An 11,594-nucleotide genomic window follows, 5' to 3' on the forward strand; every position below is an offset into this window, starting at 1 on the left:
TTTTGCCTACTGACCTGCATTGTAGCTATGAGTTCCTTGAAAGAAAAAAAAAAGAGTCTTTTATACATGATCCTAATAGGTGCCTGGTGTGCTAAGGCTGCATGAGATATATTTAAAAAACAGAATAATAGGCAGCCGGGGTGGCTCAGTGTTTTAGCGCTGCCTTCAGCCCAGGGCCTGATCCTGGAGACCCGGGATCAAGTCCCACGTCGGGCTTCCTGCATGGAGCCTGCTTCTCCCTCTGCCTGTGTCTCTGCCTCTCTCTCTCTCTCTCTCTCTCTCTCTCATGAATAAATAAATAAATAAATAAATAAATCTTTAAAAAAACAGAATAATATACAACAACAACGCCTGTGAACTCACTAGAAGAAATTCCATTTTCTGCACTAGGTCTAGCTGTGAAACAGAAGAGACCCTGACCAGATAAAAGACATGGTTGTGAAGTTGGATGGGCTCCTAACTGCATGTCCTCCTGCCCAGGTGAGAGTACCAAATCAGGTATCTGTCATTATGCTTTTGATTGAATAAAGAGAAACTTTCCCTTTAAATGACTTAATCCCAGTCTCCCAAAATGCTTATTACTTCCAGAAACCTGCTTTTCTCTTCAGTGCTGTGATAAATTTCTGTTTACTGCAGTCTCTTTCTTTCCTCTTTTATTCTATTTGCCTTTGTATTTTTAACAGCACAAAAATTTTTGCCACATTGCCCACATCCCGTCTGAGCTGCCAGGCCACACTAGCCATCTGCGTGCGGCTTTCCTGACTATTCTCTCTCCTGAATTCATTTTGCCTGATCCTTCCTTCCCAATCCTATCTATTTTTTTTCTCTTCTCAGCAGTTAGCCAACATATGGAACTATATAGGGTGCTTAAACACTTAATTCCTAAGTGTTTACATAGTACTTTTAGTTGCTTGTTCCTAATGCAAGAACCAGATTCGTAGACTTTTTAAAATCTTATTACTTTCTTTATAATAATAATTAAAGTTATGTTTTACTCCTGTGGCTCACGAATTGCTTTTTTATTTCTGTTAGCAGAAGTCCCTTAATAGAAAATGATTTCCCATCCCCAGTATAGTGACTTAATAGATATATATCAAAAAATCATAGAACATTTTACTATTATTAGTCTTAAGAAAATTAAAGTTAGAAAAGGCAGGGCTAGAAATTTAAAATTGTTTAAATTTAAAGCCAAAATTCTGGGCAGCCCGGGTGGCTCAGCGGTTTAGCACTGCCTTCAGCCCAGGGTCTCATCCTGGGGTCCCGGGATCGAGTCCCACGTCGGGCTCCCTGCATGGAGCCTGCTTCTCCCTCTGCTTGTGTCTCTGCCTCTCACTGTGTATCTCTCATGAATAAATAAATAGAATCTTTAAAAAATAAAATAAAGCCAAAATTCTAATATTTCTTCACAATCACATTAATAGATTAACATAATTTTAAGTAATGGGCTATACTGTTCTAATATACACCAATTTAATAATCAAAGTAGTATCTGCCAACCACTAACTCCCATAAACTTGCATTAAAAATATTTATTACCCCATACTGTGTATTTAAAAAATCAAAATGGATTATAAACCTAAGATTTTAGTTCTTACTATAATTAATAAGAATTAAAACTATGTATTTCACTTAGAAGGAAATAAGAGGATTAAATCTTTGTGACCCTGGATTGGGAAATGCTTTCTTATGTATGACAAAAAAGTGTAAGTGACATAAGAAACAGGTAAATTAGACTTCATCAATATTAAAAACTTTGTGCTTTGGAGAACACCATCAAGAAAGCAAAAAGAGGGACACCTGGGTGGCTCAGTGGTTGAGCATCTGCCTTTGGCTCAGGTCCTGGTCCTCGAGTCCTGGGATCAAGTTCCATATCAGGCTCCCCAGGGGAAGTCTGCCTCTCCCTCTGCCTATGTTTCTGCCTCTCTCTCTGTGCCTCTCATGAATAAAAAAAATTTTTTTAAAAAGGCAAAAAGGTAACCAACAGAATGGGAGAAATATTTGCAAATTATATATCTGATAAGGGTCTACAATCCAGGGTATACAAAGAACTCTTAACACTCAACCCAATTAAAAATGGGCAAAGGATATGAATAGCTATTTGCCCAAAGATGATATACAATAGTCAATAAGCACATGAAAAGATGTTTAATACCATTAATCATTAAGGGAATACAAACCAAAACCATCATGAGATATCACTTCACACCCACTTCACAACCCACTAGGTTGGCTATAATGGAAAAGATAGACAATACCAAGTATGGGCAAGATGTGGAAAAACTGGAGCTCTCAAACAGTAATGGTTGGAATGTAAACTAGGGCAGCCACTTTGGAAAACAGTTTGGCAGTTTCCCAAAAATTTAAACATAGAGGGACACCTGGGTGGCTCAGTGGTTGAGCACCTGTCTTCTACTCAGAGAGTGATTCTGGGGTCCTCCTTGCATGGAGCCTGCTTCTCCCTTTGCCTGTGTCTCTGCCTCTCTCTGTGTCTCATGAATGGATAAATAAAATCTTAAAAAAAAAAATTTAAACACAGAGTTACCATATGACCCAGCAATTCCACTCTTAAGCATGGCCCCTAAATATGAGAACATACATCCAACAGGGCACCTGGGTAGCTCAGTTGGGTGAGCAAGGGACTCTTGATTTCAGCTCAGGTCATGATCTCAGGGTCATGAGATCAAGCCTTGTGTGGGGCTTCACATTCACAGGAGAGTGCTTGAGATTCCCTCTCCTTCTGCCCCTCCCCCCATTCACACAAATGCTCAATCGGTCTCAAGTAAATAAATATTTCTTAAAATAAAACATACATCCACACAAAAACTTATACATGATTGTTCATAGCAGCATTATTCACAATAACTAAAAAGTAGAATAACATAGGGATGCGTGGGTGGCTCAGTGGTTCAGTGTCTGCCTTCAGCTCAGAGCATGATCCGGGGATCCTAGGATCAAGTCCCACATCGGCGGGCTCCCTGCAGGGAGATTGCTTCTCCCTCTGCCTATGTCTCTGTCTCTCTGTGTCTCTCATGAATAAATAAATAAAATACTTTAAAAAAAAGTAGAATGACACAAATATCCACTGATTGATAAATGAATACACAAAATGTAGTATATTCACGCAATGGAATATTTTTCATCCATTAAAAGGCAATGTATTCATACTACTACATGGATGAACTTTGAAAGCATTATGCTAAGTGAAAGAAGCCAGACAAAAAAGGCCACATATTGAATTATTCCATTTATTTATGTGAATAGGCAAATCCATAGAGACAAAAGTAGATCAGTGGTTGCCAGTGGTTGGTGATGGTCCCACAACTCTGTGAACATACTAAAAAAACCACTGAATTATATATTTTAAAAGGATGAATATTATGATATATAAATTATATCTCAACCAGCTGTTGACAGAGTGCTTACTGACAGAATGTGCTTTGTGTGGTCATCAGTGAAGGACAGGATGTGGAGATGGGGAAGTGTCTAAGACCTAGAAGGGATAGAATTCCATTCGAGGACACCAGTGTCTTCAACTGGCCTTCCTCCTTTTTTTCTTTAGTCAATTCAGAAAATCAGTTATTTGTTGATGTCACTTTAGGTGAATTAACTTCTCCTGACCTCCGTTTTTCTAAGGCATTCACCCCCCCGAGTTAGCACCTGGACATTCATTCCCAGCACACACTAACTAGAGTCAGGGCAGCTACTATTTTACTCCCAGCTCTACCAGATGGGAGACTTGGCTCATGGTATTTAACCTTACCAGGCCTCATTCGTCCTCACTGTAAAAAAGGGGGGTTATTTACACTCACCTCACAGACTATTGAGAATGAAACAATATACATTTATTGGGATCCTTGACAGGACTAAGCACTTTGCAAATGCAGCTGTTTTTGGCTCAAAGGCTCCTTCCAGTTCTCAAAGTCTCTTAGATATCCAATGGAATTACAACTTATGTAGTATATGTAGTAAAAACAGTGACTCCACTTCAAACAGTTGAGAAGGTTGTCATAATTCAGTGAAGTATGAGCCAAAAAAGATGGAATGTATAGCAAGAGTTGTTTAGTCAACAGAAGAATATAAAACTTGTCATTTTTAGCATGCATAATTATAAACTGTAATTCTAAGGAACTAATCAAATGAAAACTAAAGAGGAAAAATAGTAACAAACATACAATATGACTTAAGTCAACTTGACATAGAGCATTAAATAGTAAGAAACAGCTGAAGTCCTCTTGTCATTCTGTACAAGCACTAACATTACAATGTTGTATACTTGATGCTTTTTTCCGTCTTATGCCAGTTGCCTGATTACTCAGAGAAAGTAGTTTCCATAATCTGGCTAGATCCAGGGCCATGACTTTCTTATACTGCAGATTGTTCTGGAGGGTTACACAACTGATAGATGTGCAAGTATAAGTCTATGTTAAGCTGTAGTGACACTGTTCTCTCTGTCCCTTACATTCTGAGTCAGAGAGAAGACACTTTGACAATGGCATGGGGTTTCTTCCTCCTCATTTGGATGCCTGCATGCTTGGAATGCTATTTCTTAGACTGTCAAGCAAAATGACATCATTTGCAAAATGACAAAATTATAGGGATGTCTCCTCTGACTGCTTTGATGGACTGACTTCCAGCTCTCCAGGTACTTTCCCTTTCCCTCAAGCAGCAATTTATCTAAAAGTTAATTACCAAACATTATCTCTCCTACTGAGCTAGCCCAGCAGTCTGAGTTGAGAGTGAGGAAAGGGGGGAATCATAGAAGTGACCCTCTGAGTTTTCTCAAAAAATCGAGAAAGTAATACTAAAGGAGAGCCTTAGTACTGACAACAAACTCCTACAAGAAAAATCCCTTACACTTAGCTGCAACATGGTCTCATTTCATTTTTAAAGGAACACGTGCTACATTAAGAAACAGCAGCCTGTGATTAAATCTAGAGCCATTCAAATCCCTCCAAGTCTGTGAACATATAGTAAAGAGCATACTAGTGTTTACAGGTCAGCCCCTCAGCCAACATGGGAGAAGAGGGGAGCAGACACACACTTCAGATAATCATTTAAAACTTACTAGGGTTTCTACAGCAAGCTCGTCCTTCTTCAATGGTGTCCATGGGGAAAATGGCAATCCATGAACACAAACAAATGACACGTTATCCTGAATCATAATTTTAAATAAATGAAAATGATACCATCCAACAAATTATTCCATAGTACCGGTAACTGTTAAATTATGCAGGTCTCATCAAGACAGCTGACATGCACAATGACATTTAGAATAACATTATTCCATTTTAGTCTTGTGTTGCCATTTGTGAGACTCCACAATTAATGCAACCTACCATGGGTTACCATTTTGACAAACTGGAATATTGCACGTATGTGATATAGGCACTTAATAGAGAAATTGATTCAGAAAAGGGAACCAAAATAAATTCTACAAAATCTGAGGCATATTAAAATAGAAATATTTGGCATTCAAATAGATGACCTATACAAAACCTATGCATTTGCATACTTTTTTTGAAAGGAAATGAACTCCAGAGCCAGATGAACTGAATTTATACCTTGATTCTGCTAAGCTGCGTGACCTTGGGCAGTTTAACTTTTCTGTGCCTCAGTTTTCTTATCAGTAAAATGGGACTAGAAATAGCACCTATCTCATAGGCTTGAAAGGTGAATTAAACGAGTTAACGAGAGTAAAATACTCCAAACAGTGTCTGGTACATGGGAAGTACTGCATAGGAGTCAATTGTTACTACATCTATGGTACTAGAGTAGAGGTGGGGGCTCCAGTAGGGTACCATTTTAGCATGAAAGACTCAAGTGAGCCCCTTGGCCTGGCACTTCTGGATCCTTGGGCCCCAAAAATCCAACCTGATTTCCTGAACCAACAGATGAGCCCTTCCATTAGCAATGTAAGGGGGTATTCATGAGTTCTCTTTTGTCCAGGTACCTTCAACTCTTAGAAAGAACATGGCCTGGATCAGCAAACATTAATTAAAAGATGCCATATTCATGCATTACCACATTGTAGAAAATTGTGATACAGTAGAGTCTACCCATAACAATAATATTTATAAAGCCGTTTTGACAAGTCAGAAGGCACTTCATGGGGATGCCTGGGTGGTGGTTCAGTGGTCGAGTATCTGCCTTCAGGTCAGGGCATGATCCCACAGTCCTGGGATTGAGTCCCACATCGGGCTCCCTGCGGAGAGTCCAGGTACCTTCAACTCTTAGAAAGAACATGGCCCAGGGATCCCTGGGTGGCGCAGCGGTTTGGCGCTTGTCTTTGGCCCAGGGCGCGATCCTGGAGACCCGGGATCGAATTCCACATCAGGCTCCCGGTGCATGGAGCCTGCTTCTCCCTCTGCCTATGTCTCTGCCTCTCTCTCTCTCTCTCTGTGACTATCATAAATAAATAAAAATTTAAAAAAAAAAAAAAAAGAAAGAAAGAACATGGCCTGGATCAGCAAACATTAATTAAAAGATGCCATATTCATGCATTACCACATTGTAGAAAATTGTGATACAGTAGAGTCTACCCATAACAATAATATTTAAAAAGCAGTTTTGACAAGTCAGAAGGCACTTCATGGGGGTGCCTGGGTGGTTCAGTGGTCGAGTATCTGCCTTCAGGTCAGGGCATGATCCCACAGTCCAGGGATTGAGTCCCACATCGGGCACCCTGCGGAGAGCCTGCATCCCCCTCTGCTTGTGTCTTTGCCTCTCTCATTGGGTCTCTCATGAATAAATAAATGAAATATTTTTTTAAAAAAAGAAAGCACTTCATGATCCAATCATTATTATGAGCATTTAGCAATTGCAAATAAAGCTTTAATTAACATTTGTGTACAGTTTGTTGTGTAAACATAAGTTTTCATTTGTCTGGGATAAATGTTCAAGGGTGCAATTGCTTGGATATATGGTAGTTGTATGTTTCACTCTATAAGAAATTTCCAAACTGTCTTCCAGGGTACTGTGCCATTTTACATGACATAAGGGTGATTCATTTTATGGGTGCCTGGGTGGCTCCATCAGTTAAGCATCTGCCTTTGGCTCAGGTCATCATCTCAGGGTCCTGGGATCAAGCCCCATATCAGGCTCCTGTTCAGCACAGAGTCTGCTACTCCCTCTCCCCCAGCCCCTCTCTCTCAACCCCACTCGTGTTCTCTCTGCCTCAAATAAATAAAATCTTTAAAATAAAAAAAAGAGTGATCCATTTTATCCATATCCTCACCAGCATTCAGTGGTGTCATTATTTTTCCTTATAGCCATTCTCATAGGCATATAGTAATATCTCATTGTGGTTAAATTTGCATATCTCTAATGAATAGTGATGTTGAACATCTTTTCATGTGCTTATTTGCCATCTGTATATCCTCTTCAATGAAATGTCTGCCCATGCATTTTGCCCATTTTCTAATTGTACTGTTTGGTTTTTCTTATTGAGTCTTAAAAATTATTTATATATTCTAGATGCTAGTCTTTTATCAAACATGCGGTTTGCAAATATTTTCTCCCAGTCTGTAGCTTATCTCATCATCTTCCATAGTCTTTCACAAAGCAAAAGGTTTTCATTTAGTGAGGTCCAATTTATCAATTTTTCCTTCTATGAATCATGCTTTTTGTGTCAAGCTTGAGAACCCCACAGTAGTAGTCATTAAGATGACCACCAACTCATCCAGGTTTGTCCAGGACTTTCCTGGCTTTAGCACCCAAAGTCCACATCCTGAGAAACCCCTCAGTCTTAGACAAACCGGGTCAGTTGCTCACCCAAACTGGAACCAATGGAGTCTTGCCCCTCTTTTGCACTAAAGCAGTGTTAGCTGAGCAGTGGAGGGGCTCATGTCAGAGAGATGTCCTAGGACTTAGAATCAGGATGTTATATCACTGACACATGAGTAGCTGAAGGGAACACATGGTAACTCTGCCCTGTCCTCTCTCCTACAATGGGCTCATGTTCTGGAAAGGCAAGCTGGCAGAGACACTTTGGGCCAAGGATGCTCAGTCTCGGCTGCACTAGATTCCCCTGAAAAGCACTTCAAAACTAATGACTGAGCCCCATCCCAGATCAGTTAAATGTGCCTCTCTCCAAGTGGGAGTGGGGCTCAGGCATCTATTAAAAACTCCCGAAGTGATTCCAAAGTGCAGCTAGTGTGAGACTGTCCCTCTGCTGCAGCCTGCAGGAGTACAAACTGCTGGTGGACACGGATGAGAGCTATTTGCCACCACTGTACCCACAGCACCCCCACAGTGCCTGCATATAATAGGCATCCAAAAACATTTAATAAGTTTGTTAAATGAGCGAATAATATAGAAATGATAAAAGACTAGTACCAAATATCATTTACTTTGTCTCTCCCGCTTGGAACTGGAAGATAAAATGAAGTGCAAGATCAACGGAAGGATAAGCCTCCCCAAAACTAGACTGTCCCCGTCTTTCCCAATCTCCTGAAAAGTTACTGGAGTTGAAAAGCCAAGAAGCCCCAGGTTGCCTCGATGGACATTTTCATCCCCACCACTTTACAGATGGATAATTTGGCTGTGGGACAGTGAGAGCTGTACCTCATCTCTATGTGAGTTAAAAATTCAGACCCCTCTTACCCCCCCACCCCCCGCATCAGCAGCACCAGGGAGCTCATTAGAAATGCAGATTTTCAGGCCCCATCCCAGAGAAACAGAATCACAACGTGCATTTAAAGAAGACCCCAGGTCCTCTGCAGCTCCTTAAAGTGCAAGAAGCCCTGTCTAACCCAAAAGACTGAGAAGTCCCAGTGGGGAAGAATCAGCTAGCTGTGCTCAGCCCCTGGGAGAGTGTGTGAAAGGAAGAGACCGCAGGAGGAGGGTGGAGGAAGGGGTGGAACCCACCCTGAGGCCAAATCTCAGAGCTTTTTGACCTTCACAAAATCCCCAAAGCATCTAAGGACCTGAATCCTTAACTCACCAAGTCTAAACCTGGAGCAGGTAAACTGACACAGCAGGGGAGGACAGACTGTAGATGCTCTAGAGGGTTTATATTTGCCTCCTGAAGGATCTGGGTGAATTTAGGGCCCTGATCAGTTATCAAGTATCATCCTGAGATAGATCAAAGAATGTGGCCCCCTCTCTGAATTACCCTGCTGAGGCCAGCTCCTCGGGAGCTTCAGTTTGCTCAGGGAAGCAGGGTGGGTGGGCCTCCTTGCTCCCTCCCCCACGTGGCCAGAGTTCTGTATTTCCCACATGACGTCCACTGTGCTGGGCAATCCCCCCCTCCCCAAGTACCAAGATCTCTTAGGAACCCTCCCCTGAAATGCTCTGTCTAGAAATTAGTTAGCCCACGGGTATCCTCACCAGCCCTTGTGGTGGGAAGCGATTATTTTCATTTCCTTCATTCTAAAAGCAGATGGAAAGAAGTGGCTGTGGTTTTTTTCCTTTGCATAGCAGGAGGACTTACACCTGCAAGGAAGTTAATTAATTAATTATGCAAATTCCAGATACCTTTATGCAACTTTCTCCAGATTCTAATATCACCTACGTGTCCTTCCCTGCAGAGACAAGAGCAGAAGTTCACGGAGAACAGCCTCCAAAGCGGGGTGAACATTAAGGGAAAGGCTAAAGCCTCAACTCACTCCATCCAAAACACCTCTCTGCCCTCAGTGTAACCTGACCACAGCTACACATGCAGAGAAGCACAGAATGGGTGCTCTCAGCTAGAAACTGTGCTGAAATAATTATGCTTTGCGCTTGATGAAATTACTTAAACTACTTTCTGCTTTACAACATCATATGCAGAAAACATTTTTCATGCCTGGGCCATGGCCTGAGGCAGTTTTTGCATTCTGCATCGGGAGGAAATTGATTAATGTGAATGTTTTAGCTGTGGTTGTTGTTTGTGTATAAACTTTTGTTAAAACAAGTACGGCAGAATAAATGACCTTTATGTAGACACCTATTAAGGCACTAAAAGGCTTGGCTACATTCATCTGAGACGCGTACACATAACGAGTGGAACAATGAGGGGATCAGCAGCTGCAAGGGGTTGAATTGAATTCTTCAACAATGGAAAAGTTTTTCAGACCCAAATACCAGCAATCAAAGAGAATTTTTGCAGATAATCCGAGAGAAAGAAAATAATAAAATAAAAAAAAATGCTAGCCAACTTTGCACCAGTTAGCATAAGGCTGCCATCTGAAACATGTCAGCTTAAGAGCAGACCGTACCACCATTCTTTTGCCCAACTGCAGTATTCAGAACTGTTTCCCCAAATAATCCCAGATGGCATGCCACAAAATTTCAATTCATTTTAAAAGCTTTCTTTGCTGTTATTATGTGATTGAAAGTGCAAAAGCAAGTTGCCATTCTCATGGCACTATTTGCATTGGCTATTATCCCCTAAAATCCCCTTTAAACAGCTACATTGTCAGCCCATAGGCCTCATTTAGAACTACAAAAAAGCCCAGATTAATTCGATCAAAGAAAGAGCCAAGTACAAAATGCACTTTTCAAACTGTATCAGAGTGGGTTCGCTTTACAGATCGCTTCGGGGCAAGAACCGCAGGGGAAAGAAAGCCCTGAAATAAAGGTTGGTTACGAAGCGAAATAACTAGGTTTGGCTCCTTCTCTGATTTATTGGAGCACCTCAGGGCGAAATCTCCAATTAAAAATTCTTCGAGGGAAAGATATTTAAATATAAATGCTGAAACAGACCCCCACAAACGGCAGCATCCCATTTGCACCCTTGGCCCTCCGCCACCATTCTCAGGAGGCCGCCGGACGCCTTGCCGGGGACCTGGGTCGGCGCAGGCGTCCCTGAAGGCGCGAACGCGCAGGAAGCCCGAGGGCTCTGCACCTGCAAACGTCCCTATCCGACTGTTCTCGCCCCATCCCCAGAGGAAATGTTTTTGAGTTCCCGCAAGAAAAGAAATGGCTGGAAAACAAAAGGAAACGGTGATGACAACATTTCTTTCCACTAAACAAAACAGCTTAAGGATTCAGTCAGGCCGAATTCCGGGCTAGGACGCCCGCTGCCAGCGCGTTCCTGCAGGCGGGCTGACGGCGCCGGCGGCAGTCGAGGGCCTGGCGCTTCTCGTTTTAGTCTCACCTGGGGGTCTGGAGGTGGGGCAGAAAGCTGCGCGAGCCCAGCTGGAGCTGGGGTCTCTAAGGCCGCTCCATGGCTTCCTAGGCAGGGCGAGCAGCGTCCGCGTCGGCCGGAGCAGGTGCGGCGGCGCGGCGGCCGGCGGGCTCCGTCCCTCCCCGCCCAGGCTGTGCCCTTCAGCCGCGGCTTTTGTGCGCGGGGAACATTCTCCTGGGGAGGGAGCCGGCGGCCCCGAGGGAGGGCGACGGCCGTGCGCAGCAGGACGCGCCGCTGCTCCGGGGGCCGCGCCGAGCCCGGAGACGGCCGAGAACGCGGGCAGCTGCAGGCAGGCTCGTCCAAGCCCTTGGCAGGAGGGAGGAAGGAACCCGGAGGACTCCGGCCGCTTGTTGCGGCTCAAGCTTCTCCTCCGGGGACGGACGAGCCCAAAAGTCCCGAGTTGTCTGCTCTTCCCCAAACCCACCCTGGAAACAAAAGGACACCGTGCTGCTGTAATCACATCTCACAGAACGGTCAGAAAGGGCAC

General features: G+C 43.0%; 1 protein-coding gene across 1 annotated transcript in view; it reads right to left on the reverse strand.

The window, feature by feature from the left end:
• Positions 1 to 11,342, reverse strand: part of ZNF800 (zinc finger protein 800) — a 147,659-nt gene extending 136,317 nt beyond the window's left edge. Inside the window, exon 1 of the mRNA XM_041727454.1 lies at positions 11,078 to 11,342. The gene's annotated coding sequence lies outside the window, so the exon portion shown is untranslated. The remainder of the gene's footprint in view (positions 1 to 11,077) is intronic.
• Positions 11,343 to 11,594: the final 252 nt, after the last annotated feature.

Source organism: Vulpes lagopus, chromosome 13, assembly GCF_018345385.1.
Source record: "Vulpes lagopus strain Blue_001 chromosome 13, ASM1834538v1, whole genome shotgun sequence".
NCBI classification, from domain to species: domain Eukaryota; kingdom Metazoa; phylum Chordata; class Mammalia; order Carnivora; family Canidae; genus Vulpes; species Vulpes lagopus.